The following is a 25,649-nucleotide window of genomic DNA, read 5'->3' on the forward strand; positions in this document are numbered from 1 at the left end:
ATTGTTCCCAAAAGTTTCCCATTATCTATAAAGTTCGGTCCAGGGAACCTGGCATTTAATACTCTCAGAAGCCTTACAATATAAATGAATTTCCCCTCCAGTCATTCCAGATTGCATTGATTTCCGCATTGCCTTTGAGAATTTATATCTGCATCAGTCATTCTCAAACCGAAATATACACCCCTTTTGCTATTCCATAAGGTTTCCTGTGCTTCTTGTTTGTCCTAGCAACTGCCAAATGCTAGGCTGTCATTGTATAGATCAGCACCCCACGGAGCACGCGCTCCCAAAGCTGTTGATTCATTTTATAAGAGCGATATGTGAATGAATGAATTTATATATACCTCAAAGGCAAGGAATGATCACACAGAGGCAACCATACAACTTGGAAGGAGACGAGTCTTGATTTTTGCCAGCCCATGTGATAAACTGGAGTCGCAGTAAATAAGCAGTTTGAAGAAGACGGGTTTAGGGCAGCTACTGTTCTAGTTACCGTCCTTCATTCTGGCAAGGGACCAGAAGGTGAAGTTAGCTCACCGGTTGCTTGCAAACAAGCCATCCTCCTTTCCTTTTTCATTTTTCCTCTCACTTCAAAAAAAAAATGTTATTCTACAGAGACGAGTCCTGGAGGAGGGCAGAGAAGGTGAAGGGGGAATAAGGAGAGAAAGTCAGTCATTTATCACAGGCACAGCTGGAAGATGGCAGCCTTCTTCTGCCAGAAGGCAAGAGAACACATCACTCTATTCCAGGCCACTGAGCAAACCTGAGCAAGGAATAAAACTTCTAGGGGCAGGAGGGACCTATTAGAAAAAAAGGGAAAAAAAACCTACCTAACTGAAGAGGGTTAGCCACACAAAAATCCTAAAGGACAGAAGCTCAAATCCTCTGGGTCTGTGTGACCATATGAATAGAAAGACCATAAAGATGAGCTATCAATGCAAAGGGGGTAAATGAATAAATAAAAAGAAACATGGTCTGTCTCAGCAGTGAAAACCCGAAGATGCTCGTTTGAGGTGTTTGCCATTGATACATGCCTTGAGATGGTGAACACTTTCACTTTCCGAGTACTCTTTCAAGAGCACAAAAGTATGAGCCAAGAGCAATGCTTGCCTGGTTGCATGGGACAGATGGTGTGTCTTTCTCCTGAAGTCCTCAAAACAAAGCCTGACTCAGGAAGGGTGGGTTTTAGTAGACGAAATGAGAATGTGTGGATCCAAGTATTAGGAGCCACTGGAGGCCTCCAGGGTCATAAGCAGAGCACGGGCTACCAGATCAGGAATGTGAAGGAAAGCCCAGTGTGGGACATTTTGTTTTTCTGCCTGTGAAAAGACTGTGTTCTAACTAGACAGAAAATTTTGTCTAGTGTGTGTCATTAACTCAGTATTTTGAGGTTTCTATATAGCACAGTTTTGTTCTTGAAGAGGAAATTCTTTACAGATAAGACTTCCACATTGTTAAAAGCTTAGGCAGCCAAAATAGTATACTTTATTTTAGTACGTTTTCAGCATTGTAGAAGCTTTGGGGATGCTGGAGTGTTTCTCATACAAATTGGTATAATGTGTTTGGTTTAATAAGACTGGGAACTGGAAATAGTTGCACTGACAAGCCCAGATGGTAATATAATAGTGTGTTGAATTAATAGGACATTCTAAACAATCTTGAACTTGTAAAATGATTAAAGGTAGCAATAAAATAATATCATGATTAATCATAATTTAGAGTACATGTGCCATTTATGGAGTAGAGGAAAGGTTGAAGGACTTCGAGTTAAGATTCAGTCTTTTTTGTTACTTATGAAAATTTAATTTTACATTGTCCATTTTTATAGTTCCAATTTCCATTCACCCATCACATCTGAGCATGAAATTGTGCAATATAGGCAACCGGCAAGGACAGCAGAGGGTCACAGATGTGTGTGCTGGAAGAGAATGAGGCAGGGCAATGCTCTTCCTTGGGGACAGAGCTTCCGGGATGTCCCCACTTGCCCTTATCTGCGTGCTGATTCTCAGCTCCGTTACTCAGCAACATGATTTTGCTAGGCACCTGGGGACCAGCTTCCATTAATGAACACACACAGAACTTCACCATAAGAGAAATAAGAGAACTAATTTAGGCTTGCTTCTTGCAATACTGTAATGCATACAAGACAGCATGCTTGTCCCTGAATCATAAGATTTGATCCCTTCTACTGGTCCTCTTTCTGAACACACTGACATGTGTGATATATGTTATTTCCTTCCTATGTCTTATGCTTATCACATCTTCTAATGCTACCTTCTTTTCTGCCAAAGACTATCCTTGAGGATAGTCAAGTCCTGTCTAGAGTTACACTATTTCTTCTCTTTGGAGATTCTGATAGTTAAGATACTCTTTGGGGACTCATTGCTGTCCCACTTGTAAGCACTCTTTCCTAAGGGATAAAAGTGACCTGAAAGCCAGGTCACACTTGGAATTCATGTCACTCTTGGTAGCATGGACTTGGTTTCTCCCTCATGCAGCAACCTAATGCCGGTGTCCCTAATAATTTCACAAAGAGGTTTATTTGATTTCCTCAAAGGGTTTTTGGGCATAAATTTTCTTCTCATGGTCAAGGTCCTAGTAAAGCCCTCAATGATAATGTGGAAGGCATGATGTTGGTAGCTAACACTTTCCAGTTTCACCAAGTAGGATGCTCGGGCAATAGGATTTGTAACTTTAATTAAACTTAAGCCTTAAGTCGATTATAAGTAGATACTTCACCAAAATGGCTCAGCTAGCAGACTATACTGCAGAAAATGTTACTGCATTGGTAGTGAGAAAACTGAAATTGATAATTGATTGAATAAAATGTGTGGAAGCAGTAATCTCGCCAGCACAGAACTTACTTAATACATTCTCGCATTGTTTTTAGCTGAAATTTCAAACATTGATGAGTGGAGTGTTAAAGTGAGAAGTTTAATTAAAAGCAGAGAAATCAGAAGTAAACAAGGGGATTTGTCTCATACACACAAGAAAGCCATATTCTTAATATGGGGCAATTCAGAAAGAGTAAGGGTGATCTGACAAGAATTTGTTGGTTCTGACTTGGAACCATTTTACTGTCCTGGGTGTTAGTCAATCGTCAAGGGTTGCTTTTTGTCCTGTTTTGTTTTTGTTTTTGTTTTTGTTGTTTTTGCTTTTTTTTCCTATTATTGAGTGGAGGGAAATGTATCAATAGCCACCAGGAACTAACTGGGGTGATTAGTGCACTGTATGCAATAATGAAGGCAAATCCATCCACTCACCCACCCCTACCTCCCAAGTACACACGGGAGCTCAAACCGAATAAGACAGCATCACTGTCCTCATCTTTATACGCCCCGACAGAAGTCAGCAGATGGCCATGCACAGAGAAAATGCTAGGGCGCATATTGAATCAAGCTGTATGGTGGCATATACCATGCTTTAAAGGATCTTAAAAAATGCTTAGTCTGGTCAAAAGGATCGTGCTTAAGAGGAAACTTAGAAAACGTGATTGATAGAGTGCCTGTTTGGCTAATAGACAGTTTGAGTATCTGACAGCTGCATTAGAAGCAGAAATCAGTAAACAACTTTCCCATGGTGTGGTAAAAGCTTCATTTAAGCACTCCGGAGTCCCAAACAGGGATGGATCAGCTGAGAAAAAGAAGAAAAGCAATAGACGGAAGCAGATAGACTTCTAGTGCTGCAATACACAGCAGAAGGCCTGGATTTCTACTTGATGTCCAGTCCCTTCTGAAAGCCCCGCAAACAGAATCAGGATCAGAAGAAGGTCAGCTGCAATCATTATCAGTAGTAAGCGGTCACTGAGACAGTGAGGTTTTGATTCCAGGAAAACAGAAAGCAGAGTCCACAGGTTGGATGAGTTGAGAAACCTTCTGAAACACCCTGCTGGAGGCTCGCTGCCTGCTGTGGAGGCGCCTGCCTAGGCTTCTCTTCTGTCCCTCCAGCTTTCTCCAGTGACAAACACTGACAGTCCAGAATGCTGCCTAAGGAGCCTCTAACAAGCAGCATATGGTTGAAACGCTCAAAGTACTACTGGCTGACTGAAGGCTCAGGCTGCCACTGGACCCTTCGCTCCACCGCCTGCCCATCATATATGAGTTTTTCTTCCATCCAGCTGGTCAGGTCAGACAGTGTTAACAAAAGCTTGTTCTAAGCGGGGACTGCCCTCGTGGACAATGGGAGTCATTTTGGGAGTCACTATGCCTACTTCTTGTGAATGCTCAGACTATTAAAGATAAAAAGGTCCAGAGTTAGCAGTTCACAGTGTATCTCAACAAGGAGTTTTCACTAGGAAGAAGCCAAATCCAGAAGGGTGACACAATCCCTGTGGACACACGGAGGTTTAAGGAGGAAGCTCCCATCCACTGTTCTGGACATTGTGTGTCATCGTGGGCACACACCGCTCTCCATCCTGAAAGCATGCACTGTTCTCTCTTCCCATGGTCTTTCCGAAGTAAAGGTCTTTCCCAGATCTTTCATGTAATGTATGTACACTCCCGTGTGACAGTGTGTCTGCATCAGTTCAGCTATGTTGAACAGGGCGATGGAGTAAGAACTGAAATAGGTCTTAGGCATACCCAGGTGTTGCAGTGGCCATCTGCTATTAGACCAGAAAAATACCAACACAACCTATAGGGAATCCTTCCTGCCCGAGGTAATCCACACTTCACCCCTAAGTGCTCTCCCCTCCTTCAGATACAGATGTGCTACCTTCAACCTTTCTTTTACTCTTTATGTTCAAAGACTGACTCCCCGCGACTGCTGTGATTTTCAGAACATGTTCCAGCCCCAGATTTTCCCACGATCCTAACTCATTTTCTTCAAAAATAATTTACAATTTCATGTCATGTATCCAAAGCATTTTGATGAGGTTCAATACATACCCCATTACTTTCATCCTCTTCTCTCTTTCATTAAACCACTTTTCTTTGCAACCTTACTTTCACATTTTCTTTCTTTTTAATGACTATTGAGTTCATTAAGGATAACTCTTAGGAGTACAAATGGAGTCCTATTTCCTGGAGTTTGGGTATCGAGCTGTGGCTACACCATTGGGGCATTGGGGAAAATGACTATCCCCCATCAACCCATCCACTGCCAAATCCTGAAAAGCCCCTCGTTCATCCATGACAGAATCTTGTACAGGTTTTGGGAATGAAGCCATGGCTGCTAAGGAATCATTATTGCAATGGTCTTGTTACATCAGACAATGTTACACAGTGTTCTTCTCTGGCATTTACATTCCTTCTCCTCCCCTCTCCCACAATGTCACAATGTTCTTTGGGTCTTATAGGAGTGTGTGTGTGTGTGTGTGTGTGTGTGTGTGTGTGTGTGTGTGTGCACTTTGCATTAACCACTGGCCACTATAAAACAGACATTTCTCTGACCAGTGCAGAAAGCATCCCTGATCTATGGGAATAATAAAACACAAATATTTAGAAATTATTTTGACAGTACGTTCATCTAGAACACAACTCTAGTAAAGTCCCCCTTCCCACAGCTATGATTTCCCCCAGACACTGGCTTTGGGCTACACATTTACAGTATAGGGGGTGAATTTCCTCCTGTGAAAGAGTCACCCTCATAACAACCATGCCACTATTGCATCTGTGGGAGTAGCTTGCCTGGCAGGTTGGTATTGTAGCAGTCAAGGTCCAAGCTCATTCCACAGATAAGACTACTGATTACCTCTCTCTGCATAGCGGCCTGTGCTACTGAGAATACTCGACAACGTGGGGGAAGCACCCCCTTCAGTTTCAGCCTGATTTTTCTGTGTCCTGCAATCAAAGTATGTGCCATTTTCAGTTTCAGGATCTTAACACCTACTTTGGGTGGCTAATCAGAAACAATGGCAACAGCTTGTGTTACTTGGCAGGGCAGTGTGTCTGCGTCCTCCCTGGCCAACAACAACAACACACGAAACTGGGATTTTCAATTAATAACCGTTGGCTTCTGGGAAAAGCATTGTCTACCAATGCAGAGGTCTCCCATTCATTTCCTGAAACATAGTTCCAGTTATGGATTAGTGACTGCAATGAATGTGACATTCTCTATTCTTTACCATATATGATTGTCAAATCCTTTCCAAAAAATTCTACCAAAAATAAACCCTATCCACATAAGTCATGTGCATATGAAAGGGAGTTGGGAGTTTACATTAAAACACTGCTAACCACTTCAAACTGGCCAGAAGTTATTCTGCTTTTAAAAGTGACCTCTTCTGAGGAAAATGTATTTGCAAATTAACCTCTGTCTTGGTTACTCAACTTTTCTACCCTACCCCTTTCTTTCTATTCTTCCTCCCCATGTTCTTGTTCTATTTACCTATCTTTTTAGGATAGTCAGCAAATCTGTGTTCATATCATACTATTGAGGATTTACTCTCAACTGCAAATAGTTTTGTCCCCTAGAGGACATCTCACAATTACAGTAAGATATTCATGGTTGGCACAAATAAGGAGGTGCTTGCTACTGGCATCTAGTAACTAGAAACTAGATACATGGCCAACATCACATCCCAAATGCACTGAACAGATTCCATAACACATTACCTGACCGAAACTTCCATGGTGGTGGGAAGGCTGGAATTTGGGGAATCAATGCAGAGTAATTTAACCGTTGCAAACCACCCCTTCATCTCTATTGTCGTGGCACTTATTACACACCACAGTTCTTTCATTCACCCACCTGGTCGACAGCCTAGTTGCTTAGCAGCATAGACCATTCTCTTTCAGCTCCCTGGCACAGAAACAGTATTTAATAGCGCTTCTGTAATTGAATAGAATGCTCACACAGCAGCTCCTCTGGTCTTAGTATGAGGCCTGGAATAATAGAAGGGAGGTTGTATTGGCAGCTGTGGGCAATCGGAATTCCTGTTAGGCGGGAAGCCATACATTGCCATGGGGGTGACTGCATAATGAGGGGAGGTAAGGCCTCAGTTGAAAGACCACACACTAGCCCTCTTAGTGAAGAGATCTAAAGAAGACTGAGCACAGCCCTCAGAGGTTCCCATTGTCAACAGAGGATATCAACCAGCTGAGATTGTTACGATTCCAATTTTCAGCAACGCCATCACAGCTTGCAATTTGCATTGCAATCAGGACTATTTTAAAAGAAGAGGTGTAACAGCCTATCTAAATATTGCTAAAGCACACATAAATGCCCATTTTTCTTGACTGAGTAATGATAAGTGGTACAATTATTTTAGAATTAGCAGTAATTTTCTAAAGCTTTGTGAGCAGTTCATGAAGTAATGGAATTTCAAATGGTAACTTCTGGATAAACAATCAGTTGATGAAAAAGAAAAAAAAACTGCCCACATATAAGGAAGTGAAATTTTATTATGACGTTTCTAATCAGCCATTGTAATCACATTTTCCACATACTGTTCCATCAAATCACCCAACCATGGCATCTCTAACCACAATCGAGGAATTAGGCAATGCCTTTAAATATTTTTTAAACTAATGGCAATCAGACTTTGACTTTTTAAAAATAGGTATTTCATTTTTTTACTTAATGCTAAAATAAAAGCAAATCAAATATAGTAAAAGAGAAAAGAAAATGAAGACAGAATTATATAGGTTTGATATGACTTGGTCCTTAACACACTTGACCTAAACAATCATAATTTCTCCTGCCTTGGCTTCAAATAAGCCTGGAGCAGATTCCACTGACAAGTTACTCAAAAGCCATTCTTCCTGCTTCTTTGTTAATATTTTGTTCAGGTCTCAACCTTCATATGCTTCCAGGTATATTGGTTAAACCCAGGAGTTTCACGTGAATAGTGTTCTAGCCTAATGCAGTATTGGCATCCCTCAGTATCCCGATTGACTCCATACACCAGCAATCTTATAAGCTCAAGTCTCTTTTCAGAAGTAATATTTGCATAAAGCTTAAGTGGATTCCCCTATGTACATTCAACTACCTCTAGGTTACCAAAACAACTAAAACAATATAGACTGTGTGTAAAGAGATGCAACATTATGCTCCATAATGGAATAACCAAAACATCTGTATCTATTTAGATACAATATTTTAATTCACTTCGCACCACAGTTGGTTGAATCTATCGATCAGAGACATGAAGCATCATCTACGTTTCTAACCCAGAAATGGTCCTCTTCCATGGAGCCTCTGTAGTTAACTTGCCCTAGAGATTTCTCTTATCCTGAGAAATCTGAACTCCCAGATGCACTGCACTTCGAAAAATCACAGATCAATGCAACATCTACGATTGTGTCCCTCTGCCAGGAAGAATAATGGCCCATAAAGATGTCCACATTCAAATCTCTAGGACCTGAGTATGCGGTGAGCTCCAACAGCAAAAAGGATAAGAGCCACGGGTAAAATGAAGATTGTTAATACATTAGATTAGAGAAGAAGAAAACTTGTCTTGACTGTAACCATGGGCTGCTTATAAGGGACAGATGGAGGCAAGAAGAGTCAGAAACACAAAGAGCCATGATGAAAAAGACAAAACTGGTCATTGTTGTCATTGACAATTGAAGAGAGCCTTGAGGTGAGCAGGGAAATGAATTCAGACAGGGATTGAGCTCTGCTAGGACTACTTCTGCATTAGAGGCCAGTGAGACCCGTATTGAACTTCTGACATTCAGAACGTTAAGGTAATTAGTTTGAACTGTGCAAACACCGTCAGTCTTTGATACCCTAGAGTAGCAGCACACAGGATAGATATGCCCTCATCCCAGGAGTCATCTCCATCACTGTAAGGATGACTTTTGTTGCTGTGGAGAATATGGTCCAACCCAGTCATCGTAAGTCTATTCTTCCTCCCAAGTAGTGACTTATAAATGGTCATGTGATAGAATGTCTGGCCAGGGAGACATATTGATGGTTTCTTGAAGCTTCTGGAAGTGGATGTTTTGCATATGCACACACACATATATATATACATATATACATATGCATATATGTGCATATATAGATAGATAACATTATAGAAAATAAGAAAAGTTGTTATTTATGGATCACATATTCATACATATGTGTTTATATGTATATATATATACATATATGATTCACAAATAGAGACTTATCTTATTCTCTATAGATGATGTTATCTATGTGTGATTCCTAAACATGCTTTAAAGAGATCGTGGTGGTAGATAAATACATTAATAGAAATCCAATATGCCAAGCACAGCAGAAAACTTAGAGAAACTGAAGTCATGCTGTCCTTACTGATCACTGATAGATAGATAAGTACCCCTGGGACTGCCACACTTTCAGACTTCTGGGAATACAGGAAAACAATGTAAACGTGTCATCGAAGTATGAAGAGCTATTCTGTGGCCATCAGAGGTAGCCTCTCTTTCTTCTACCAGAAATTCATTTCATAAGCAAGGAACTAAGCATTTCTTTACCAGCTAGACTGTAGTAACATGAACAGAGGCTTTTGAAGTAAAAGACCGTCTCACTCTAAAAGATTGTAAGAATCAGATTCTAATTAAAGATAGTTGGCTGACAATTTAAAATCCCAGAATAACACTGGTAATATTTTTATCTTGCCTTTGCCAACTGATCCCAAGTACTCATTTGCTTACTGTAAACACATCTCACTTCCAGTACCCCTGATGCTGATGTATTGAGTGGGAAGGTCCCCAAAGTCTTCCCTGCCCTCTCCCTGATAACATTTTCTCACTCCTCACAATGTAGTTAAGATACTGGCTTCAAGGAACCAATTCCGACATCCTCCCTAGCCAGTGAGCATTAAACATTAATAATTTTATTTTCTTGTCTCTCTACAGAAACAGATTCATTCTCATCATGACACATGAATATCTTTGAAGTGTCAGAATTTCGATGACACTGTGAGCCAATGCCCATCTCCCTAAAACCTGACCTAAAAGGTTAAAAGTTCATAAGTTATACCCTGTGCCAGGACTGTGCCTGGAAGATAGGAGAGGAAGTAGAAAGAAGGGAAGGAGGATGAATATGAAGGAGAGTTTCTATTGGGAGCTCAGATGAGACAACAGGGTAAAGATACAATGTGGGTCATCAGCACCATATGGATGGCAGCTGAAGATAAATCTTCTGCCAAGAATGTTCCCTCAATGCAATTCACCATCATGGATCAGAGGACAGAAAGGTGCTGAGAAGGAACCAAGGGAAGGAATGCAGTCTGCTGTTAAAGGAGACAGTTTCTAGAAGAAAAGGGTATCAACAGTCTGCAGCAAGTAGAGAGGCCAAGAAGGAAGCAGGCTGGGAGAGGGACTTAGATCTGGCCTCAGAGAATAACCTCCAATAAAGGAACTTCAACAGAGAAGGTAGAAAATGCTGGTGGCTTAGAAAGACTGTGAACAGAGCCCATGGGTACACAGTGAGCACTTGTTCCTTCTCAGGTATTCTCCCAGAAGGAGGCAAGCAGAACACACGGTCCTTTGCCTTCTTTTGTTACGTATCACATGGACTTAGAACCCTGAAAGTAGTTGCACTTTAAAACCAGGTCTTGGATCATATTATCTAGTAGGACAGCCACACTGCCAGGACTGGCTTGGAGGCTGGGAGGCCAACTGTGGGGTGTTCACTCACAGAGGTTTTTCTCTTTTGATTTCTTAGTGTGTTTAATTATTTTATTTGTGGAGTACAGATGCCACAGCAGGTAGGTGGAGGTCAGAGAACAGCTTGTAGAGGAATAAAAACTCCTCTCCTTCCACCTGGGAAGGTCACACGACTGAATCCAGATCATCAGTCTTGACAGCAAGCACTTTCACACACTGAGCCACCTTGCTCGCCCCAGGTTTCTCTTTGAACTGCCATAGAAAACAGTGTGAACTGGCGACATTGCTAAGCTCGGTGTACAGCTGAGGCCGGTAGGGCCTAGAGAAGTCATTTACCCAATGTTATCACTGTGACATAGTGGTCAAGTGTCAAGGACAGTGTCCAGCTCAGGCAGAGTACCCCACAGCCTGCAACACCAGAGAAAAAGAGGCACGGATACTTTCTCAAAGGTGGTTAATTAGGTTTTTTTTATTCAGATCATCAACTAACTGGATGGGGCTGACACACAATAGAGGAAACTCAAGGTCCAACTATCCGAGTACCAAGCCATCTAAAACAGTCTTACAAAACATTCAGAACAATGATTGGACTCATTTCTGCAACGTATGTCATATTTACATATAAATTTAAACATTTACTTGTGCTTGAAAGGTTCACAAGAACATCTTCTAAAATATTAGCTCATCTCAAAATACTTCCTTTTAGATTCCTCTGGTTTTGTTAGTAACAGACCCATACCCGTAGATTCTCAACCCAAACATTTGAGACTTGCCCTGGCTTTCCCTCCTCCCTTCTGCTGTACACCTGAGTGCTTGCAGTGACCTATGGATTCTATTCCCTATTTGTCACTTCCCCTGCAGCCTCACCACCACAGCTTTATTTAAGGCCCTGTCACTTGTTGCCTGGACTATTTCAATAACCTTCTAACTCATCCTACTACCTACAGATGGATAGAGTCTCTCCATCCATCTTTCAACCTATTGTCAGAAGGACCTCCCTAACACACAAATCTGGTCGTGCTGCCAGCCTGTTTTAAATCCTGCAGTGGCCCTATCTCTTTAGTCTTGTGAGAAGTTCCTACACAGTCCTGTCCCCATTTATTTTACAGGGTCATCTTATGCCATTGGTCCATAAATCCCATCTACCATGCATCCCATCATATAAAAAATACTGCACTCCCTCTAAATTGCCATATTCTTTTTGGTTCTAAAGTTTTTCAGATGTCCTTTTCCTCTGCCTCAAATGTAAGCTTCATTCTTCCTAAATCAGCTCAAACAATTACTTTGTGTTAACTGATATCTCTGGGAAAATAAAATACACACATGCTGTGCTCCTGAGGCCTCAATATAGAATTTACCAACCCCAGAAAATCATTCTCCTCTACACTGTGAATCTTCAGAAGTCGGTGCTGTGTTGTTTCTTTTGGCAATTCAAACCCCTACCAACATAGAACCTGGACATCTAAGACCAAGCAAATACTTTGTGTACATACTGGAGGCCTTGGCAGAGATTCAGCCTTAACACCCTGTGTTTGTTGTCTCTCTTGCTCCCTTAGTGAAACAATGTACACAGTATCTCGGAATAGAAAACAAGTCTTTAAAAACCGCTAGAATTATCTAGAAATAACAAATACCTGTATATAATAACATATTTTTGTTTGAGGATGGCTACAAACGCTGAGTTTTCCAACTTCCATAGAAAGGCAGTAGTCAAGGAAGCATTGGTGCAGCACTGAGAAAGGACAGACCAAAGTGGGCTGCCCTTTCATGATGGCTGCAAACACGATGCTTTTGAGACACAAAGCATTGAATGCCTCTAAGGAAATGATGCTAAAATGAAGTACTGCTGCCTCTATCACTGGGCATTTGAGTGTTTGAGCTACAACAGGGGACTAAAAATCTCCAGTATCCATGGACCATGTTTGTTACATGAAACCACAAGTCACCTTTATCATAGAGATAACTCTTATTGTTCTTTGGAAATATAGAACCATTGCTCAATCTGGAGACATAAGTTGCAGTAACCCTCAAATTTTAGATCCCAATAAAATGAATTAATGGCATAATTTTGTTACCACAGAAAGGACAAGGAAGCCATTGTTTGGGAAAAAGGGAGGGTTTATGCCTCACTCACTTAAACATAGGTGGATACTATTCTAAGGACGCAGGGAAGGATTTCTGTCCCATCACTTACCACCAACCGCCACCACTCCTTTAAGAAGTCACTGCTATACAAGGCTACCAAAAGAAGATCATAGCTCCCATGACACTGTTCTTTCCGACCACTGAAAATTACAGCATAAGAACAGACAGGAACTACCGTGAACAGGAAAAGAGGTGAAGGATGTCACAGTGCATCCTGCGGAACACTGAAGATCAACAAACATAAATTCTCTTGTTGGATTGGATCCCTCTGTGATCATAAAATGGAAAGATGGAAACAACAACAACAGTATCTATGTTGTAAGAAGCGCACTCGTCGTTTTTACTTTTATAATTGAGAAAGCTAAGTATCATCTGGATACTGTTCATCAATGATGTCTTTAGCTTTTACAAAGCACACATCATTTAAGGGTTTTTATGGTCTACCCCACCCATCTCCATCTTCATGCATACTCTCCACAAATCCCTCCCAAAATGTCTCCTGAAGCTAACAGCCTGATTGTACTTACACAGCCCACAGCCTGTGCCTCTATTCAGTAATTAATTTCTTATCTTGGCTTTCAGCTTTTTAAGGGTAGCAGTCATATTGCATCCATCTTTGTGTCCCTCTCCAGCGCCTATCACAGTGTCTTGCCTGCAGCTGGTGTGCAATCCATCTGATTGAGAATGATCAAGGGACTGGTGTGTTATAACATAAATAAAAGAAATCAGGTTCAGCTCTTGCCGCACACTCATTCATTAATCAAGCCTTACCTCTAGCTCGTTATTTACAGGCAAGGAAGAGAAAAGCTGAACCCACAAGTTCATGCTGCTGAGATCAAGACCCAAAGCATATGTTGCACTCCATGGAGGGACAGCTGCCAGAACTCAAGTAGAAGCCAAAGTTTCTCCAAGAAAGACTACCCCTGGGTGAAGAGGGTAAAATGCCTCCAGTGAAGGACAGGTCCTACAGCCACCTTATTCTTGAAATACTTCTACCACTGGACACCTACAACAAAATACTTACAGGAGGCAGCAACTTCGCAGGGTAATTAACATAAATTGAGCAGCTCATAAGTGGTGTTCCATAGCCACAGTTATAGCCTCAACTGTGGGAGAGGAGAAACTTCCATTCCAATTGAATTCCAAGGTTTTATTACATAATCTAACTACTTTAATAACTGAGATGATAGTCTTCATGTGTTTAGTAGTGACTTGAGTACCACGAACAAGAGACCAAGGTGCCCCCTCCATCCAGGTAGAAGAAGAAAAACCTAGACACATGTAGAATCCAAAGAAGATGACAATTAGAGAACTTGGATAAACAAAATGAAAAGAGCCTTGAGGTTACTGTGGTGAAGTATGCTACTTACAAAAAGAATCCAAACGCCTCAGAGTATCACTTAAGTGGGCTATCGAAGGTGTTAAAACAGTAGCATCAGAGTGAAGAATTGAGGCTGGAGACATGACTAAGTTGTTGAGAGCATATGCTGTTCTTGTAGAGGGCTCAGCTCAAGTTCCCAGAACCCACATAGTGCTCACAAAGATCTGCAACTCCAGTTCCAGGGGATCTGACGACCTCTTTTGGCCACTGAAGGCAAAACAGGCATTCACATAAAAATAAAGCAATCTTGGGGTTGGGGATTTAGCTCAGTGGTAGAGCGCTTGCCTAGGAAGCGCAAGGCCCTGGGTTCGGTCCTCAGCTCCGAAAAAAAGAAAAAAGAAAAAAAAATAAAGCAATCTCAAACAAACAAACAAAAAGTGTGAAATGGTTGTTGGCAGGGAATAGACATGGAAATAGGGAGTTATGAATCAAAAGGCACAAAGTTCCAGTCAAAGCAGATAAAGAAGGTCTGGAGAGAGGCTGGACAACACTGTTCCCAGAGACAGCAACAACGCAATGTAGTCAACATGTTTTTGAGGGTAAATCTTAATTTAGAATTTTCACCACAAAAAAAATGCATAAATAAATACATACATGCATACATATATACATGCATACACAAATACATACATACAGGAGAAGGGGAGGAAAAAGAAAGAAATGAAACAAAATGAGGTAAAATGGAAAACAAAACAAAAATAAACAAAAATAAAACTACCAGGCCACCCAGAATTGCTATTTTAAAACAATGTTATACAACAGAGTCTCTCCTACTCAGTATGTCTATTACTTCTTCATGTTTAACGATAAGAGTTCTTGTAACGTACTCTTGCATTTTTGACAGCTTTTAACAGTAGGATCTCCTATGGCATTTCCCCCTTTCTAGAGTCACAAAGTTACACGATACCTATAGTTCTATGCTTCCTGACAGAAAGAATTCCATATTTGTTGAATTTTTGTTTTAAAACTGACTTAGAAACCATAAAATGATTAAAATACCTTCTACAAAAAGTAAATAAATAAAGGACTCAGCCATGTTTATAACAGCCGAACAAAATGTCTACCTCGTTCCTTCCTTCTAACACAGGCTTCTCTGGATGCCATTCAAATAGCGAGTAGGCTGAACAGCCCTGTGGCTGAGAAATCCCTTTAGGGAAAGTCTTTGGCTACAATGTGGCATTTGCTATTTTCACTGATTAAACTCAATAAAATGTTAGTGGAAGAAAATAGAGTCCATGTCCTACTACATTGGACTACTAGGTAGTGAGACTAGGTAGTGAAACACATCTCCACAGATGACCGTAATGCCCCTGGGTTAAATCATTTGGTCCCTAGTGCACAAGGACTGATAAAAGTAGGACAGGTCACAGAGCCTTTCGGAGTAGAGAAAAATACCTCAACACAAGCCTTTTCTTATTATTAAACCTGCTTTTCTGTTGCCATTTAGGTAGAGGCCAAGACTATTTTTAACAAATATTCTGATTCACAGTTACGTTTAGATCCTAGAATTTTTTTAGAGAAATTTTGGTCTCTGTATCTTAATTTAACATATGTTGATAGAGTTTGTATCAAGCCCCAGGCACTGCTGAGTAAGACCAGCTTGCTCACATTCCTGAGAAGGTCACAGTCTATGAGGAAGGCAGAGATGTCAACAGACTGCTGCTGCAGTGTGTGCATCCGACATCTGTGCGTCTCTCAGGCCGAGCAGTCTTTCCTCCACACTCTAGATGAGCATCCCAATTTAGCTTTGAAGAGCGACACTGCCCTATGGTGGGACTCTATTGCCTGCCATTGGATCCCATTCCCTTACCTGCACTGCCTGGTTAGGCCTCAGTGGGAGAGGAGGTGCTTAGTCCTGCTGGGACTAAATGTCCCAAGGTGGGGTGGCACCCAAGGGATGCCTTCTCTAAAAGGAAAGTGATGGGGGGAAAAGAGAAACAAGGGAAAAGAGAAATAAAGATCTCTAAAGAGATTTGCTTTTTAGAAAGTAACAACAACATGGACGCCATTTACCTTTTGAGCGATTCCACATGAAAGCACTTGCAAGGGCAGGAGTAGACGGAGAGGAGGGAGGGGCTGTGATTCGGATGGAATATAAAAAAGACGAAATTATGGGATGGAACTCAAGAGGAGATCATCCTGGATGAGAGGATGCCCTACATCCAGTGTTGACTGTCCTTATAAGAGTCAGAAGGAGATGGCACTGAAACAGAGAGGAGGACAATGTAACAATGGAGACAGGGATTGGGCTGGGTAGCTACAAGCCAAGAATGGCTGGCAACCATCAAGACAGGACAGGATCTGGGAACACAATCTCCCTCAGCACCTTCACAAAACAGCCCTGCCAATATCTTGACTTTGGACTTTTGAGTCCACAGTGTAGTAGAATAAACCTCTGTTTTAAGCCACCCATCATGTAATGAGGTGCTAAGGTAACTTGAAGAAACTAACAAAACTGATGAGTGGCGGTATGAAAGCCTAGAGCTACTGATAGTTATCTTTTTAGCACAAGATTTTTTTTTAAAGAATAGAACCAATGCGTGAGAGAACAGAATGAAGCTGTAGCCAGACACCATCCTGTAAACTTCATCTTAAAATGTAATACTTCCTAAAGCCATCTGAAGTCAATGTAGCCTCTAGGTTTCCTTTGATTTCTAAACTGTTTCCTCGTTGCCGAAGTATGAGTCTTGATTGAGTGAAATGTTCCCTTTCCTAACATATGCATTGAGTACTAAAACCTCAGAGATGAACTCAGCCAGAGCTAGTTCGGGGAATCTCAGTGTTGCACAGAGAGCTATTGCTTATGCTTAGGACTGAGGCATAAAACTCACTCCAGGAAAGCACTGTGTGTGCCTTCTTACCAACAGGTAGACAGAATCCATACAGAAAACAAGAAAGTGTTCAAGCTTAGGTGACAGGAAAGGAGAAATCAGGTTGTGTGCAAATCTTTGTTCTGCAGCAACCTCACGAAGCAAGAATGGCAGCTGTGCATGTAGAAACCCAAGCAGACAACCTCAAAAGAGAAACAACCAGGAGGAAGTAAAAATTGTGCACATTGGAGTCAATGAATGCTGGATATGTATTCCACACTACCAATTACCAACTAGGCGGTCCTGGGCTACGCATATTATTCAAGGTTTGGTTTTATTGTCTATGAAACAGGGAAAATAGCTGCCTAGTGGCACTGAACTATATTAGAAGGCATATGGCAAATAGCATTTGTACATCAGTTCCCTCCCATTCCCTTAATATCTCAAGAGAAGCCTATACTTTGACACAAAAGGATTAAAAAGAGAATCCTAGGAAGGCCGGTCTTCCACTGAGGCTTTGGGGAGTGAGATAAGTAAATAAGCAATATTTAATAGAATATGGTCAATATTACAACTTCTAAGTCAAAAGAAGCTATGCCAAATTATAATTTTATGCACTCTAAATGGAAGGCACACTAAATCCAATTTCTAGACACAAGAATGTGAGATGACCATTCTCATGACCTTTAACTCTATGGGCACAGGAGTAACGCCATACACAGTTATATTAGGAAAGCACAGAAGTGTCCGGAAAACTGCATCATGATTAACGAGCTTTAAAATGAATCAGTAACACGTGAAGCAAGAAAGGGAAACAAGAAATATGAGTTAAGGGGAAAAATATTTAAACTATTAATAGCACTCTAAATTCCAGGTCCTCCCACGACTAAGGGAAAAGAGAAAAAAAGATCTCTAAGTAGATTTACTTTTTAGAAGGTAACAACCCAGAGGTCATCGGCCTTTTGAGCAATTCCACATGAAAGCACTAGTTAGTGTGAATTTTTTCCAGGAAATAATGTGCCTGGTGTCATCAGTCATCAGGGAAGCTGCCTAGCCATTCTGGACACCATCGTCCCAATCTAAGGGCCGTAGAATACACACTCTGATATTGGCTGAGGCATCCTACCAAGTTTTATTTCAAGGTCATAGGCCTTCACAGAATCAAGGTTCTCAGTATCCCAGACCTGGGATCTCTACTTCTACTATTAACAACTTCTGCGTTTTTATTTTCTCCAGTGTCCATTCTGACTCAAGTCAACCCCAGGCCTTGCCCGGGAGCTCAGCAATAAATCCAACTCATCTTTTGCTCCATTTGTCCCTGAAAAAAAATATATATATATATAATCTTAAGGCCTAAATACCAGCATAGCATTATCAAGACCCCCAAAAGGCTTCCCAGTGTGTTAGACTGACACTCACACACCCTCTCCATGGCCTGCTCAGCTGGGGTCAATTAAGCTCTTGCCTACCCAACCCTTACTTCTACTCCAGACACCTTGTAACCACCAGCTTCCCAGCTATTTCTCAAACAAACCAGAAACAGCCCTTTGTTTCTTTCTTGGTAAAGCACAATCTATAATCAGTATCTTGTTTCCTTCCTGTCTCTGAAAGTTAGTTTCATTCCCAGAACCCAAGGCCACGGAGGCTAAAATGAGATGAACACAGAACTTCATATAAGCACCAAGTATGTATGGAGGGAATGGTGAGCAAGCAGGACTCCGGAACTCAGGCTAGGACTCTTAACATGAGAAGCACCAGGTGCCCTGGGCTTGGGTGGAATCTTGCAATCAAGAATCACATCACACATTCATACACCTGGAAACAGAAAATCTGTTGAAAGAGGAGCAGTACACTCAGCAAATTAATCGACTTCCTGAATTTTGCATCCAATCCTATTTGTCAAATGCAGCAAAGCTCTAGTCCTTAACTTAGCATTTTCCTACTGGAACTGTACATTCCCCATCTGGTGCTTGTTCTCAGGATCAAGTGTGACAATCTTTCATCTACTTAAGCTGATGCTTCTGTTTCCCAAACTAAACTTGTTCCTGAACCTTGGTTTTCTGGCTCTCCTTCCTTCCTATAGACCTGCCTATTGCAGACACAGTCATGGCCCCATAACCCATATCTCAAGTGCCACCAGGTAAATTTTGATGCTGAACTCAGGGTCAGAGTCCTACTCCTGCTACAGAATTCTTCATCGGGACTTCTCAGCTGTTCATCTACCTTTCCCCGAGTCATCTGCTTCCTGATGGCCTAGCTCCGGGTCACACTCTGTCTGTCTGGCATCCTTTTTGTCACATATTTAGAAGCAGCCTTCCAGAACTTAGGACTACACAAAAATAAACAAAGTGTGTGCTCCACCTTTGTAGAAAGAAAGAGAATTCAAAGAGGAAATGGTAAAATGTCTGCATCGAACCACAAAGGTGCTCATGATGTCAAACTTCTTATGCTCCATATGATCCGGAAAGACTCTGAACTCTGCTTTCCCCCAAACCTGCACAAAGAGTAGGTAGAATGTATCCCCTTTGTTTACCCTTGAAAATCTATCAATCACAATAGGCACCTGTCCTGGCAGATCGCACTCTAGATGATACAATTTCCCTTGAGCAACTAAGTATTTGCTATTTCTCCCCACCTTGAAAACGAAAAGGTTATTTCTTGTTGGCTTTATGATAGACACCAATACTGAGATAGATCCATCCTCTCTACTGTGATATTCCTTCTAAACAAAACAAGCATGTTTAATCTAAACCTGGGATAATTTTCATTTGGTAGAATACCTAGAGGAGAGTCCGGGAAGATAGTTAAGTTTGGGAAGTCCATTCATAGAAATCCAAGAACCTGAATTCAAGGCCAAGAATTCAGGTTAAGAAAAATAATAAAGATAAAATGTGCTTATGTGCACTTGTAATCTCAGCTCTAAGGAAGTGGAGTCAAATGATTCCTGAAGATCTCTGACCAGCCATCCTAACTTAATTGGTGAGTTCTAGACAAGAACAAAAGCCTGTTCCAAAAAGTTCAGTGGTACCTGAGGAATGTTACCCACGATTGTCCTTTGTCCTTTGACCTTCACTTGCATGAACACAGGCATACTCAAACTCACATACACATATACACATGCATCTATACACCACACATGTGTGTGCATGTGCACATGCACACACACAAACACACACACACACACACACACACACGATACACTCAATGTATGGAAAGAGGAGAGAATAAAGTTCAATAAAGGCTTCCAGGAAGAAACCAAGAATGGATGGATAAGAGAATGTTAATCAGGACAAGCTGGGGCAGAAAAGTGATGAGTGTGAATGTCATGTCATGATGCTGTAAGCTGAGGACATCATCAGAACCACCACCTCTAATCTACATGTCCATGTTTGAGTAGAATTCTGTACCTTTCTTACACATGGCATTCCCCACATCTGCCACTCCTCCTGTTCCTTGCCTGCTCCAGACCTAATCTTCTACATGAACACATGCTGCTTCTTTCAGATGTGTGGTTCCCACCACCACCAGTAAGACACATGCACCCTAACAAAACTTCAGCGTCTGTAGAACACCCAAGGGATCCAGCTGTATATGTGACAAAGCCACTCTTCGTTCCTCCATGGCTTCAGTCACATCTCACTCTGGCTTTGACTGATTCGTCATACTCCAAAAAAATAAAAGATTAAAAAGGACACAGAAGTTACATATTCGATAAGAAATTTGACTAAGAACCCTACTAGGTCAAGATCCTGGTCTGTTTCATTAGCACAACCTTCCTACCATCTAGAATGATGCCCCAAAACAGAGTAGGTGCTCTCGAATATTTGTGGGAAGACGTGTCACATCAGCTGCCATAAGTAGTTCCATTTAACACAGGGTTTCCATGCACGGGTAATAACATGAAGGACCAATTTCAAAGAGAAGGTAGGGATTTTTCTCCATGGTATCCAATACAAAAGACTGGTAGTGTGCTCTTTCCCTTAACAGCCCATTACATGTGTGCCAGCCATGATACATGTTTCAAATGTGACTACAGTGGCTTTGCATGCCACTGCCTAGGAAGTGGGTAAGAGCTGCTATAAGAGGAAGCATTTTTTTCCCTCACTCTTACAACTTCCAGAAGACATGTTTAAATCATTAGTTGAAATTCTTCTCCAAACCAAACCTCTTCCCTGAGCTGTTAACAAGAAACCAAATATGCTGACTTCAGGTTCACGTTCTCATCTTCTCGAGTCCCCCTCATGCAACCCCCAGTGAATCATGAAATAGCTTTGGTTAGGCAGTAATGAAAGTAACAAGAACAAGAGACCGTAGTCTATCAGACACGCAAATGGCGAAGAAGAGAGTCGGCACAACACAGTCTTGTCCAGGGACATAACTCTTGGAATAATTGGCACCTATTTCATTCAACTACTCACCTTACAAGCTTACTGGTTTTATTATTCTTGATCCATTTATTTTTCAGGAAACTATAATCATTGCTTAGTGGAGAAGGTATGGAGTAAACTGGGAAAACATGTCTAATTTTCAGGCCAACTCTTTTAAGGTCCATAAAAATGACATAAATGGGGTCTGATGTTGCTTCATTTCTGCAGAAGGATGTTTATATGATGTGCTTCTATCAACACTGTAAAGTACAGACTGTACCTTAAGGCTCTGAGCTACTGCCAGCATCTCCAAGCACAATGCCTTTAAAACAAATGTCTTCAGAAAGGAAATTAAAAGAATGTGATTTCTTTGGGGTTAATCATATAGGAAAGCACACTTCTTGTCGTGACCTGGGCATTTGGTTCTAAGGTGTGTGGGGACAGACTGGCAAAGACAAGGAGGAAGGGAATAGCTAATCTGACTACAAAGACTGGCCTCTCAGAGGAGCACAGGGGAGCAGGGCCCGGGCAGAGATTAATACAAATACGGGCTCAGTTCAAACAGGACTCCATCAATCAGAGTTCAATCAGTAACTATATTTGGTGCCATTGATTAAATTGTGCCCCCCCAAAAGACCTTTTAAGGCTTAGTATTTATGAATGTGACTGCATTTGTAGGACCATTGTAGATTTAATTAATCAAATTAAAATGAAGTCATCCTGAAGTAAGATGAGTCCCTCATCCAATATCACATAGATCACAGTGACACTGTAGACGTGTGAGAAATGGCAGATTATCATTTATAACTAAAAGAGAAGTGTGGGAGAGCAGAGGGGTGGGTTGGTCTTGCTAATACTGTGTCTCATGTGGAGCATCCAGCCTCTTAGAGCCCCCAAACAATAGAATTGTTTTCTTTAAGCGTAAGTGATTTATGGTAGTTTGTTACAGTATCCTGAAGTATCTAATACACTTGGGAATGGGAGTTAGGTAACAGGAAAAGGTAATTTCAGAAACCAAACTTCTAATGTGGCACAGACTGACCTTTTCTAAGTATTTAGAAAGGAATGTCTGAAAGAGAGAACTAAACTAGAGCTTAAAGGTAAATTCTCTTACTCTATAGAATTCATGTCTATTTATTCATGGTGCCCTAACTAAGAGCATGGTGCTAACAGAATAATAAGTTAGGCAGGATCAGAACCCTTGCAGTAGAGGTCAGGAACAGTTAAGGTCCTACCTGATGGTATCATGCCATGAGACCTTATCCACTGGGTGAGAGGACAGACAGAGGAGCAGATGCTGCCACCCAGGTGAAAGCTGGCAAAGAATAATTGTTGCATTGTCATCCAAGCTTTGGAACTCAGAGTGTAGGAACAGATCCATCAGTCAAGTGAAGGGTAGGACACTGTACACTTGCAATAACAGAAGGGCCCAGGGCTCGCTCCTGATGAAAGGTTGCAAACCTGAAAACTTAAGGGTTGAGGCCAATTTTTTTTATTTAAATCTTTTCTTTTAATTTTATTTTTCTTGGACATTTTATGTATTTACATTTCAAATATTATCCCCTTTCCCACGTCTCCCATATGCCCTCCCCTCTCTTCTTGCTTCTATGAGGAAGTTTCCACTCCCACCCACACACTACAAACTGAATGCCCTGGCACTACCCTCATTACAATGGGGAAATGAGCCTTCAGAAGACCAAGAACCTTTCCTCAGATTTATGCTGAGCAAGGTCATCCTCTGCTGTATATGTAGCTGGAGTCATGAGTACCTCAATGTGTACCCATTGGTTGGTAGTTTAGTCCCTAGGAGGTCTGGTGGGGTCTGGTTAGTTAATATTGTTGCAAACCCCTTCTGCTCCTTCAGTCTTTTCTCTAATTCTTCCATTGGGGTCCCCTTGTTCAGTCCAATGGTGAGCTGCAGCCATCCTCATTTATATCAGTAGGGCTCTGGCAGAGCCTCTCAGGAGACACCCATATCTGGCTCGTGTCAGCAAGCACTTCTTGGCATCAGCAATAGTGACTGGGTTTGGTGGCTGCATATGAGATGGATCCCCAGGTAGAGCAGTCTCTGAATGACCTTTCCTTCAGTCCCTGCTCCACTCTTTGTCTCTGTATTTCCTCCCGTAAATATTTTGTTCTTCTTTCTAAGAAGGAATGAAGCATCCACCTCTTTGTCTTCCTCCTTCTTGAGCTTCACATGATCTGTGAATTTTTTCTTAGATATTCCAATCTTTTGTACTAATATCCATTTATTAGTGGGTGCATACCATGTGTGTTCTTTTGTGACTGGGTTATCTCACACAGGATGATCTTTTCTGGTTCCATCCATTTGCCTATGAATTTCATGAAGTCATTGTTTTTAATAGCTGAGTAATACTCCATTGTGTAGATGTGCCACATTTTCTGTATCCATTCCTCTGTTGAAGGGCACCTAGGTTCTTTTCAGCTTCTGGCTACTATAAATAAGGCTGCTGTGAACAGAGTGGAGCATGTATCCTTGTTATATGTTGGAGCATCTTTTGGGTGTATTCCCAGGAGTGGTATAGCTGGGTCCTCAGGTAGTACTATGTCCAATTTTCTGAGCAACTGACAGACTGATTTCTAGAGTGGTTGTACCAGGTTGCAATCCCACCAACAATGGAAGAGTATTCTTCTTTCTCCACATCCTCCTCAGCATTTACTGTCACCTGAGGTTTGATCTTAGCCATTCTGACAGGTATGAGATGAAATCTCAGGGTTTTTTTTTTTTATTTTCATATCCCTGATGACTAACAATGTTAAACATTTCTTTAGGTGTTTCTCAGCCATTCGGTATTCCTCAGTTGAGAATTCTTTGTTTAGCTCTGTACCCAATTTTTAATAGGATGATTTGATTCTTTGGAGTATAATTTCTTGAGTGATATATATATATATATATATATATATATATATATATATATATATATATATATATATATATGATATTAGCCCTCTATGGGATGTAGGATTGGTAAAGACCTTTTCCCAATCTGTTGGTTGCTGTTTTCTCCAACTGACAGTATCTTTTGCCTTACAGAAGCTTTGAACTTTATGAGGTCCCATTTGTTGATTCTTGATCTTAGAGCATAAGGCACTGGTGTTCTGTTCAGGAAAATTTCCCCTGTGCCTACGTGTTTGTGGCTCTTCCCCACTTTCTCTTCTATTAGATTCAGTGTATCTGGTTTTATGTGGAGAGCTTTGATCCATTTGGCCTTGAGCTTTGTACAGGAGATAAGAATAGGTCAATTTGCATTCTTCTACATGCTGACTGCCAATTGAACCAGCACCATTGATTGAAAATGCTGTCTTTTTTCTATTGAATAGTTTTAGCTACTTTGTCAAAGATCAAGTGACCATAGGTGTGTGGGTTAATTTCTGAGTCCTCTATTCTATTCCATTGTTCTACCTGCCTGTCTCTGTACCAATACCAGGCAGTTTTTAATCACAATTTCTCTGTAATGCAACTTGAGGCCAGGGATGGTGATCCTCCCAGAAGTTCTTTTATTGTTGAGAATAGGTTTCTCTATCCTGGGTTTTTTGCTTTCGCAAATGAATTTGCAAGTTGCTCTTTCTAATTCTATGAAGAGTTGAGTTGGAATTTTGATGGGGATTGCATTGAATCTGTAGATTGCTTTCATCAAGGTGATCATTTTTACTATGTTAATCCTGCCAATCCATGAGCATGTGAGATCTTTCCATCTTCTGAGATCTTCTTCGATTTCTTTTCTTCAGAGACTTCAAGTTCTTGTCATACAGATCTTTCACTTGCTTGATTAGAGTCACAAGGAGGTATTTTATGTTATTTGTGACTATTGTAAAGGGTGTCATTTCCCTAATTTCTTTCTCAGCCTGTTTATCCTTTGAGTAGAAGAAGGCTACTGATTTGTTTGAGTTAATTTTATGTCCAGCCACTTTGCTGAAGGTGTTTATTAGCTGTAAGAGTTCTTGGTGGAACTTTTAGGATCACTTAAGTATACTATCATATCATCTGCAAATAGTGATATTTTGACTTCTTCCTTTCCAATTTGTATTCCTTTGACCTCTTTTTGTTGTCTAATTGCTCTGGCTAGGACTTTTAGTACTATATTGAATAGGTAGGGAGAGAGTGGACAGCCTTATCTAGTCCCTGATTTTAGTGGGATTGCTTCAAGTTTCTCTCCATTTAGTTTGATATTGGTTACTGGTTTGCTCTATATTGCTTTTACTATGTTGTGTATGGGTCTTGAATTCCTGATTTTTCCAAGACTTTTATCATGAAAGAGTATTGAATTTTGTCAAATGCTTTCTCAGCATCTAATGAGATGTTCATGTGGTGCTTTTTTTCCCCTTGAGGTTGCTTATAAAGTGGATTATGTTGATGGATTTCCATATATCGAACCATCCTTGCATCTCTGGGATGAAG

General features: G+C 41.0%; 1 protein-coding gene across 7 annotated transcripts in view; it reads right to left on the reverse strand.

Moving 5' to 3' along the window:
• Window positions 1-25,649, reverse strand: part of Grm8 (glutamate metabotropic receptor 8) — a 906,417-nt gene that overhangs the window by 691,685 nt on the left and 189,083 nt on the right.

This window comes from Rattus norvegicus, chromosome 4 (assembly GCF_021556685.1).
Source record: "Rattus norvegicus strain SHRSP/BbbUtx chromosome 4, alternate assembly SHRSP_T2T, whole genome shotgun sequence".
NCBI classification, from domain to species: domain Eukaryota; kingdom Metazoa; phylum Chordata; class Mammalia; order Rodentia; family Muridae; genus Rattus; species Rattus norvegicus.